The sequence below is a fragment of the Montipora foliosa genome, chromosome 13, assembly GCF_036669935.1.
Source record: "Montipora foliosa isolate CH-2021 chromosome 13, ASM3666993v2, whole genome shotgun sequence".
NCBI lineage: Eukaryota > Metazoa > Cnidaria > Anthozoa > Scleractinia > Acroporidae > Montipora > Montipora foliosa.
Window position 1 is genome coordinate 30,493,155 of NC_090881.1, and position 10,230 is coordinate 30,503,384.

At 38.2% G+C, this 10,230-nt stretch overlaps 1 pseudogene; it reads left to right on the forward strand.

Moving 5' to 3' along the window:
• LOC137982238 (thioredoxin reductase-like selenoprotein T1b) overlaps positions 1-2,172 on the forward strand; it is a 6,092-nt pseudogene extending 3,920 nt beyond the window's left edge.
• The last annotated feature ends 8,058 nt before the right edge of the window (positions 2,173-10,230 follow it).

The following is a 10,230-nucleotide window of genomic DNA, read 5'->3' on the forward strand; positions in this document are numbered from 1 at the left end:
CGACCAAAAGACCATCAAGCCTTCTAGGGTCCTTTTCAAGTGTTAAGAGGTTTTTGAAAGAAGTCAAATATCCTGTAAGCATATCAAGGACAAAGAGTTCAAGCAAGCAAAGAAATGTCTGCAAGCTCAAAGCAAATTTTATTTCATGTCTCTGTTCCTTACATGTACAGTGTATGTGTGCTAACTACTAGATATGAGCAAATATTGACTCCAGTCGGCGTTAATTGTGTCAACCATCACTGATGAATTTCATGTAATCATGACAATTTATGATTGTTTCAGATTTGACCAACTTCTTTTCTGTCATTTGCTCTGGCAAACGATAAATTATTGGCATATTATGAGTAAACTTACATGTAGCAGTACTGTGGAGGTTCTGGCACTTGACACACTTTTAGGGTGGGAATGTGTTAAATACTAGAATAAGTAGGGGAATTAATTTATTAGGGGGGTGGGGGGATTTATGGAATGAGGCAATGTACATGTGACAGAAAAATTTTTTTTTTTTTCTTCAAAGAGCTTTCAGAGCCTGACTTACATGTACATGTACTGAAATCCCAAATTACTCTTGCAGATTTATGCTTGCATTCTAATCTTTTTTACCACAAATATGATTGAAGGACAGTTAATATCTACTGGAGCTTTTGAAGTTTCTCTTAATGGTATGTATAATAATGCTATAGTTTGTGTTCAGTTGCCATAACTTGGAGTTGCTTTGGATCCAAAATCCAATCCAGAAATCTGGTAAAATTTTCCCATTGCAAAAATAACATGTAGTCATAAACTTGAAATTATTACCTACAATGGGTACATGTATCTTGTGTTGGCAAGGTTATTATTAAAAAGTTTGATCACATATCGCATTCCTTTTTTAAAACACAGAATTTAATCAGAGATCAAGGAAATACATCTTAGCCTTTTGATTGGATACAGTGTAGTTCACAGTTTACAATGGTGTAACTACACATCTGCATGTCATTTTCTGTCATGCTCAAGTGGTAAGGTTGGGCAGGGATGCATATCTGATGTACTGTAATGTGTTTCATTCTTAAAAAAAGGAATCTTGAGTTTGATTTCACTTCTGGTACCATCTGGAATGCATAGATTACAGACAAGGTCACTGGTTCATGTGTCCAGTGGTCTTTCTTGAGGAGAACACAGAAGCTAAGCTTATAGATACTAATCTGGCACCTCAATTTCACCTGCAGGCGCAATCTGCATTTTGTGTTCAAGTGTTATGCATATATGTATGTGTGTTTTTCATGCAATCTTTTAGACAATTACTTGTATCTCTGAGCTGCACTGTACTGTAGTTTGGTACTCTTGATAGCAAAACAGTACTTTATTCATTAACAATGACTGGATGAACGGTGTTCATTTGTAGGCTGGCCTACTAATAAGGTGTGGAATCCACTCCTCCTCCCCCCCCCCCCCCCCTTAAAAAAACTGTTTTGAATTTACTGGCATGTTTTTGATGGTATGGATTAAACATTCTTGAACTTCTGTGTGTAACAATCAATTTCCACAAGGGATGTTAAAAAAAGCTTTGTTTATTGATTTTTTCATGCAAAAATGCTTATGTTCATGTTTTCAGACATGCCTATCTGGTCAAAATTAGAATCTGGCCGCCTTCCAAATCCAAATGAACTTCACCAGATTATTGAAAACCAGCTGAAGTTTAGCTCTGGGCATTAGGTGAGTAGAACAGATAAAATGTTTTAACACCTTTCAGAAATTGCAGCTGGTGTTAAAGGTTTGCAGTTGTATTAATTTTGTACTGTATTGTACAAAACGTGCCAACTAAATTGTCCATCTTTCCTCCCTAAATAGAATTCTGGCTTCCAAGGTGATGTTGACTCCTACATGTATTTTATGACGTTTGAGGCAGAAAGTTGGTACCCAGCTTGCCTGAAACTGATGTCAAGATGAAACATCTTTCCTTGGAAATCAAAATGAAATGAACAGGAGTAAAATAATTTTACAGTTGTGAAGTTTCCTTACTGGTGTACCTAGAACAACAATAAACTATTTAATGTTTTTTTTATGGTAAAGGCAAGAGTAAATACAGATTTGACAAAAATCATGTAGCTTGTTGTTACAGTTGTCTTTCTATTTCCTTCAAATAAGTGCATCACGTAACCTGAATCACATTAAATTTTCACTTCATCTCTGGCTGGTAATTTGTTAATACTCTACAATGAAAAAAGAAAAGAAAAATATTACTTTCCACAAAACTCCAGGAACAATCGCCTCAAACAATGAGAAATCATAAATGGTTTGAACCCAGGCCGAATCATATCATAATATTATTAAGTACAGTACAACCGTTCGGGTGAGTGTAGTCCTGAGAAGGACTGTTTGAGATGACATTGACTGACCTTTCGACAACCTAAGTGGAAGTCATCCTCATAAGAACTCTGGTCATAGATATCATTGGTCAACTTATTCGTGATGTTATTGGTCGACTGTCAGTTGAGCCTAGATGTAATTAGCCTGTGAAGACTAAACAGTGATTGGTATGTTTCAATCCGTCTGTAGGTCTAAGGTCTGTACACATGTACGTGTATCGTAGAATATGTTGGGTAGTATTGCAATAGGGTAAATAAATGCAGGGTTTGAGCCAGACCGCGCCATTGCACAAATTGTCCCTTTAAAAAACGGCCAAGGAAACAATTTGTCCCCTTCAAAATCTGGGGGGAAAACTTAGAAGAAATCACACAAGAAAAAATACAGTTCAGTACAAAAATTAGAAGCTGAAATACAGACCGTGGGAGGAATTTTATAGCGCATTTACTTTTCATTCACACTCTAATGAACATGTAGGTCTAATGCTCTACCCAATCTCGACCCAGGGCTCTTCTTTTTTAGGCATAAGAGCTCTTCGTGAAGAACAATAAAAAGTGTCTCTGATTGGTACATTCATATTAGCACGAGGAGAGAGCAGGCGCCGTAAGGTTCAAATAGTCAATTTTTAGCTATAAGAACCCTAGGGTGCATGTTCTTCTACATGTACATAGAGTTTCCCAGAGCCTTGGGTCATGCGCAGACATAGGCTCTGGTGACGAGAATGATACTCAACCAAGCGTGATGCATCTGGGAATTAAAGTGTCACAGTGAAAACGTATTTGTTCAATAGATAGCTTTTTCGCTTTAAATGGAAGCCAGACTGAATCAGAGAGAAAATATACAGAAGAAGAACAGTGTATTAATGAGGAAGAAACAGATGAGGGTCAAAGAAAACCAACAAAATCACGATCTTTCTAGAAAACTTGGTTCCGAGATCACACTAGGTTGCGCTATAAAAAGGAGGCAATGTTCTGCTATTTTTGTCTGAAATCTCAAAAAAAAAACCCTTTGCGTCTGTATTACATGACTGTATAAAGCATAGTCATTGATTCTTGATTTAAATATGAACAGAAAAAAGTCTTGACACCATTTCCTAACCCTAACCAGTACTGGAAAGCTGATTTACTAACTTAGAACAGACACCAATAAACCGATGATGCCTACAACTTCCCGCATCCTACAAACGACTCATAGACAACATCAACAACAGACAAATAATGCATTGATCGGGGTTCGAGCTAGGAGTTGATCACTGGGATACACTTTGTCCCCTTGGCTGAAATTGTGGGGGACATGTTCATTTTTTGGGGGACAGTCAATTTTTTTTCAGTTTTTCTTCGTTCAAACATAGAAACAGGCAAGCCAACAAAAACTTATTTTATTTATACCTGTTACTTGTAATTAAGAGAATTTATACAAATAAAAAAAGGTAAGGGTTAGCTGGTTTACTAACACTTCCCACACCCTACAGATGACTCGTAGACGACATCAACAACAGACCAACAACACATTGATTTACTCTATTACAATACTGCCCAACATATTCTACAATACACAGCCAGACCTTAGACCTATAGACGGATCGAAACGCACCGATCACTGTTTAGTCTTCACAGCCAATTACATCTACTACATGTAGTAGACTCAACTGACAGTCGACTAATAACATCACGAATAAGTTGACCAATGACATCTACGACTGGTGTTCTTATACAGTAGTATCTGCTGACACATCATTCTGAAGATGACTTCCACTCAGGTTGTCAAAATGTCAGTCAATGTCATCTCAAACAGTCCTTCATAGGACTACACACACCTAGACAATCACACGTGACTTAATTACAATACCAAATGTAATCGCGAGGTTCTTTTACACCCTAATCAAAGAAATACATGACATGTTTCATTTTTATCACTACAAAAGACAAGCTAAACAAACAGAGCAAGGTGTTCACTTCTAACAGTAGAGAACATTAAGTCACCGGATCATCTTGGGAGCTAGACCATTAAGGTGGCTTCGTTTATTTAATTCCCTTAGTCCCTAGTGCAGTTCACAGATTAATTAGGCAAACGTAACTGACATTGAAATTTGCCATGTGATATTATGAAAAGGATAGTGGCATGTCTAGTAGTAATCTAAAACTACATGTCTGTGTTGAATACAGTCAGCCTAATGTGGGTTATGATTAAAAAAGAGCACAATGTGCATTAATACATGTATTGGTTGTTTGTTCCCTTGCAAATAAACCCAATTTTTTAATTGAAACAATTATTTTAATTGAAAAATTTCAATGCAGTAAAATTAATGGCAAATAAAATTCACTGACTGTATTTGTTTGCCATCTCCAGCCTGTCCAAGAACGCTTCGTTTTTCCTACAAACAATCAAAAGGAAAAATATGTCTAGATGACACTTGTCAACTGAGCAATTGAACAAGACAACTACATTTTTCCCTTTTTAAGTCATAACAATATTATTGATGACACCAATCATGATGATGATGATAACTAGTAGTAGTAGTAGTAGTAATAATAATAATAATAATAATAAATTATAATAACTTTGGCCAATGAAATGAATTCCCAAAATAAAAATTAAGAAAAATAGGTACATATGTACCGTCTGTGTGCTTCTCTGTGCTTATCCTCTAGTTCTTGAGTTCTCACAGTTTTGAGAAATTCGTTCCTTTCAGCCTGAAAACGAAAATTACCATCAACAAAACATGCCACTAAAATATGCTTCCCTTGCATTCATAAAGGAGGAGCAATTTTACTGGTGAAATTTGAAAGTGGCAGCTTGAATAACTACTTTTGGTTTTATTTTCATGTTTAAACATGAGTAGTTTTGCAAAACCTAGTACAGGTAATTCTCTATTTTCGAATTTCCCATAAGACACTTTGTTTGCCCCCCAAATTTTGCATAAACCATTGTTTTCAAATGCTCTTGGGAATATGCAGTGTGCCCAAGAGCATTTGAAAACAATAGTTTATGCAAAATTTTGGGGGCCAACAAAGTGTATTATGGGGAATTCAAAAATAGAGAATTAGAAAATTAAGCACAGCACCTACTATTGTTATTACACATACATTCTGCGCATCTCGAGATATTCGGGTTTCCTATTGGTGATGCTTACCAACAGTGATATTGTTGCGCAGTTTAAAACTATCCGGAGAAAGTAGATCTTAGTAAGTAACTCGTAGTATCCAAAAAGAAAATTGGGAGTAACCATGCATTTTTGAGAGCTAATTAAGCTTCAATTTGAGAAAGAATGCTCTACATTGCTTTGTATTTTAAAACTCATTACAAACATTATTCATCAATTATTTGAAAAATGCATTACTACCCCCAATTTCTTTTTGGATTTCAATAACACTTGTTAAGATCTACATTTCTTGCATAATCATAAACCGGGGCAAACGTTTGAATTAGTAGGCACCATCCTTAAAGCATGGAGAATTTTGGATTTTCTCACAATACCTGAGACCTTGCTTTTTCTTTTCTTTGCCTGTGTTCTTTTTCTTCGGCTTCCCTCTTTTCTCTTTGCCATTTTTCACGTTTTTGCTTGAAAAAAAAAGTCACGATAAAATTGATTGGGTAGCCAACCATATACATGATCATTCTTCAATCCACAGTGATTTGGGTGAATTATGAAAGGTCTGAACTAGGTGCACCATTGGACTTTTGAATTCCCAAAATCATTTTTGCTCTAGTTGGTGGGAGGAACCAACCTTGATCTCACAGTATCCCATCTGATATCTATTTGTTACGTTAAATAACTTATATTATTTACTTCTGGAGCATCTCAGCCAAGCAGAATCCTAAATCATCCGATCTGATTAGCTAATAGCATGCTTGTTACCAGTCCAGCTTTTTACAATACAGACCAAGGTCCAAAATTTTGTCACACTGATTGTGGCAAATTGAAATAGGGACGAGTTTGCAAACAAAGGCAACAGTTACTGGTAAATAACTTTCCCCAATGACAAATATGTCAGGAAAATATAAACTCTGCGAAAAATGGATCCACACGAGTGTACACAGTGAAAGTGATTTTCATAGCCTGAGGAAGAAACAACGACTTTGAAACAAACTTAAGCGTTCAAAAACAACAGAAAAAAATAATGAGTGAAAGAAATGTACATTTCGAAGTGTGGCTAATAGACAAGAGAAGTGACCATTGCACTTATTTCAACAATTTAACCCATTGCCTGCCAGGAGGTCCCCATTGAAAAGTAAAATTTTCTGGTGTTAGACAGTAAAATACCAAATACGGCCAGTTCAGGCGGGCGTGGGAGTCAGAGGGTTAAGCAATAGTGAACCGGATTCGAACCCATGACCATGATGGAGGGTGTAAACTGCAGGTTGCAGGTTAGGGTTGCAGGTCATTGTTTCACCTGGTGAAACAACCCAAACCTTTACCTAAAAAGTAATGTTTATATTAAGCCTATTAGGTTAGCATTTTTGTTAAGGTTTGGGTTGTTTCACTTATGGTAAAGGAATGACCTGCAACCTGCACTTTTACACCCTCCATGACCATCATGGTGATTTGGGCATCCCCACTCTCAAATACCTAGTGATATCCAGGTGATCTGGTGACGTAATTCGGAGGACTGGGGAGAACAATTTTAACGCCGTATCCCACAACCGCGCGCGGCCTTATTTTCGAATTCAACTGGCAGAGGCGACGTTAGATCTTGTCGGGTCTACTTGAATGTTCATTCAGTAACAGGAAATGTGATAGACACGGAATGATCTGTTGAGTTTTGGCGATGGCAATACTGCAGGGAGTTTGGAAACAACACCTAAGGCCACGCGCGGTTGTGGGATACGGCGTTAAAATTTTTCTTCCCAGTCCTCCAAATTACGTCACCAGATCACCTGGATGGCCATCCCCTTGTCATATTGCACATCACCAGGTGCCCTCCTCAGATAAAGGTACAATCAATATTTGGCCGATAAATGCACGTAACAACTAGCAAGGGGAATGAGGTTTGCTTCAAAGTATATAGCAACATAAGTGATTACACAAGTATTTAAAAATGCATGAATTCGGCTAAGGGGAGGTCATTTGTCACATGACCTGAACTGGGTAAAACAACAAAGGGTTTGTTTGGGTAACATTTTCTTTTTGTTCCCTCCTGGCTGCTTTCCCTGATTCCACGCGCTGCAAAGGTATACACAACGATTCTACTAGCAATTGCAATGGTGTGACGAAAACCTTGGCAGCTATCGCGTTTGTCAGCAATGCAAAACAATCATTTTTAATTTGAACCTAGCAAAATCTTCTAGTTATACACACTGGGCCCTCACCAGAGGGGGAAAATTTAAAATGTAACACTTTACAAATATTATATTTCCCGCCACGTCCCGTGGGTGGGGGGCTGTGGTTTCAATTGACAAGTGAATAATGGGCTGGTTGTGATCATCTCTTCACTATCCCATAATATAATGAAGGTAAAAGATTGATCACAAACCAGCCCAAATTGCCTCAAATAGACAAAGGGACTAATAAAGCAAACGTAAGTTTCCTGTGTGTTTTCTCTGCCTTAAGTTAAGATTAGCCGATTTTTTCAGTGTTTTTAGGTTTCCCTATAAAATCCTTACAAAATCGGAAGCAATCAAAACCTGAATCTGGGTTGCTTGTGGTGAAATCACCTGAATTTAGAAAAAATAATATGATATTATATTAGATTCCCTCACCTGAATTTGCAGACCTGTATGTGCTGCTGTTCGCACTACTTTCTGTTTTTCGTGTATAGATGTTGCATAACTCGCTGTTCCGCCAACACTACGAGGTCTTTCATTAATAGGGCGCGATCGTCTAGCTTTACTGCGAGCGTCGGCTTCATCCATTTCCCTTTTTGCCACTTAAAAAAAGAAAACGTATTTTAAATAATGCAAAAGCGATTACGATGAACATTCAATTTTTCTTCTCTTACTCAACTCCATACACAGCACAATATAAAATGAAATAGAAATGAACTTAGGAAGGAACCATACCTATCCTTTCTTTGACGGTGTTTCGAGCGTGAACCTCGCCTTATCATAAAAATCTATGTTTTAATTATATGCTGCATCTGTTGGCCTCCCTGCACAACAATGCCATCAACTTTGTCTACCTAAACTAACTCAAGACGATTCAATGGTGGGGGAGTCTTTGATGTGAACAACAAATCCTAACGACATAGCACATATCAAAAATTAAAATGTAATCATCATGCAGCAAGTCTGGCAAACCTTGCTCCAACTGGGCTCTCTTTCTTGGGTCTGGAGAAATCATAGTAAATCCAGCTTTTCTATGTAGAATAAAATTCAGAATAAAATCTTCATTATTTATACTATCACGATTGAAATGAGGTGACTGTGGAAAGACGGAAGTTACCTTTCAGGCTCCTTCGATGCTGCTTCGTCATTTTTAACTATTTGATGTTCCCCAAACTGTTCACCAGACTGTTCACCTGTTGCCGCATTACCTTCATCCGATCTGCTTGTTTTCGTTGGTGGTCGAGAGTATCCGTAATTCCTGTAATAACTCATGTCAAGTGCAATAAAGAAACGAAAATTCGAGTCTAAAATCCCTTTGTGCGCCTTGACCCACTTCCGGCTAGTTTTCCGGGAATTTCCCTCCATCCCCAACATGAGGCTCTGACGAAAGCGGTCAAAGTGAAAAGGAAAGCATACAGGAGGTGGAAGGGGGTGTTGTTACTTACCACTCTGCCTTTCACCTAAAGCGTCGCCGGAGGATAGCAGAGCGTTGGAGGAGGTCAACAAAGTCAGAACCTGACTGGAGAACATTTAAACTTCTTCGGAATAAAGTTGTCTAATTTACGAGTAAGTCAAGCAGTGAGTTTTCCACAGATTTGTCAGCAACATTGGGCCATTCCATTTTTTATCCGCACCCCCCCTATTGAGGGCCTTTACATTTCACCCCCTCGGAAAAGTAAACTTTTGACCCCCTAGGAAAAGAAGATCAAAGTGCCGACACACTCCCCCTTCAGAATTTATTCAAAGATCAAAGGTGCCGACACAGTTACCCCCTCAGAAACGGCCTTTAAAGATCCCCCCCAGAAAAAATAGGCCCTCAATAGGGGGGGTGCGGATAAAAAATGGAATGGCCCATTTCTGCCGATCAACGCAAAATATTTGCAGCTACACAGAGATCATTAAACGGAAACAGTGAAAACGTCCTTCCCACTGCACAGCGATAGGTTAATTTTATCTTATGACATGAAACCGTTCTTTTGACGGATATTCGCGCCAGCCTTGATGCTGTTGACAATTTGTGTAGCATTGCCAGTCATAACTTCCTTTGTTCTTCAATGACTTTCGCCGTGTGGACATTTGTTAACAATCTTGTGCTTAGAACGCCAACGAAAATTATTTTCCCATCAAACGGCAATCCAGGTGACACCTGTCGTGCAAAAAAGCCTCGAAGAGTTACTTCCGATTCTATTAACATGGTGTTCTTCCTGATGATGACATTCTTATGAACCGTATGATGGTGGTCAGCCGGTAACATTGCTGGGTGCTTGTTGATTTAAGAGCTGCCTTCTATAACGCGGGTCATCTGATGATTATCTTACGTCGCCTTCGGTTTAATTTCGGAATTTTCTGATACTGCACTCAACTGGATTGTGTCGTACCTGTCTTACAGATCCCAAAGTATCTCTATCAGCTTCTATCGATGGTGTTCTATTGAACAAGTTCGATATTTAATTTCGCGTATCACAAAGTAACTGTCTTGAACCATTACTGATTTCGCTCTACGCAAGTAACGTTTTGAAATCGTCAGATCGCACCTTCTTCATACTCTCTTTTTACGTTGATGACACACAGCTGTATCTTGCTTTCAAACCTGGAAATGATTTGAACGAAACTGGTGCC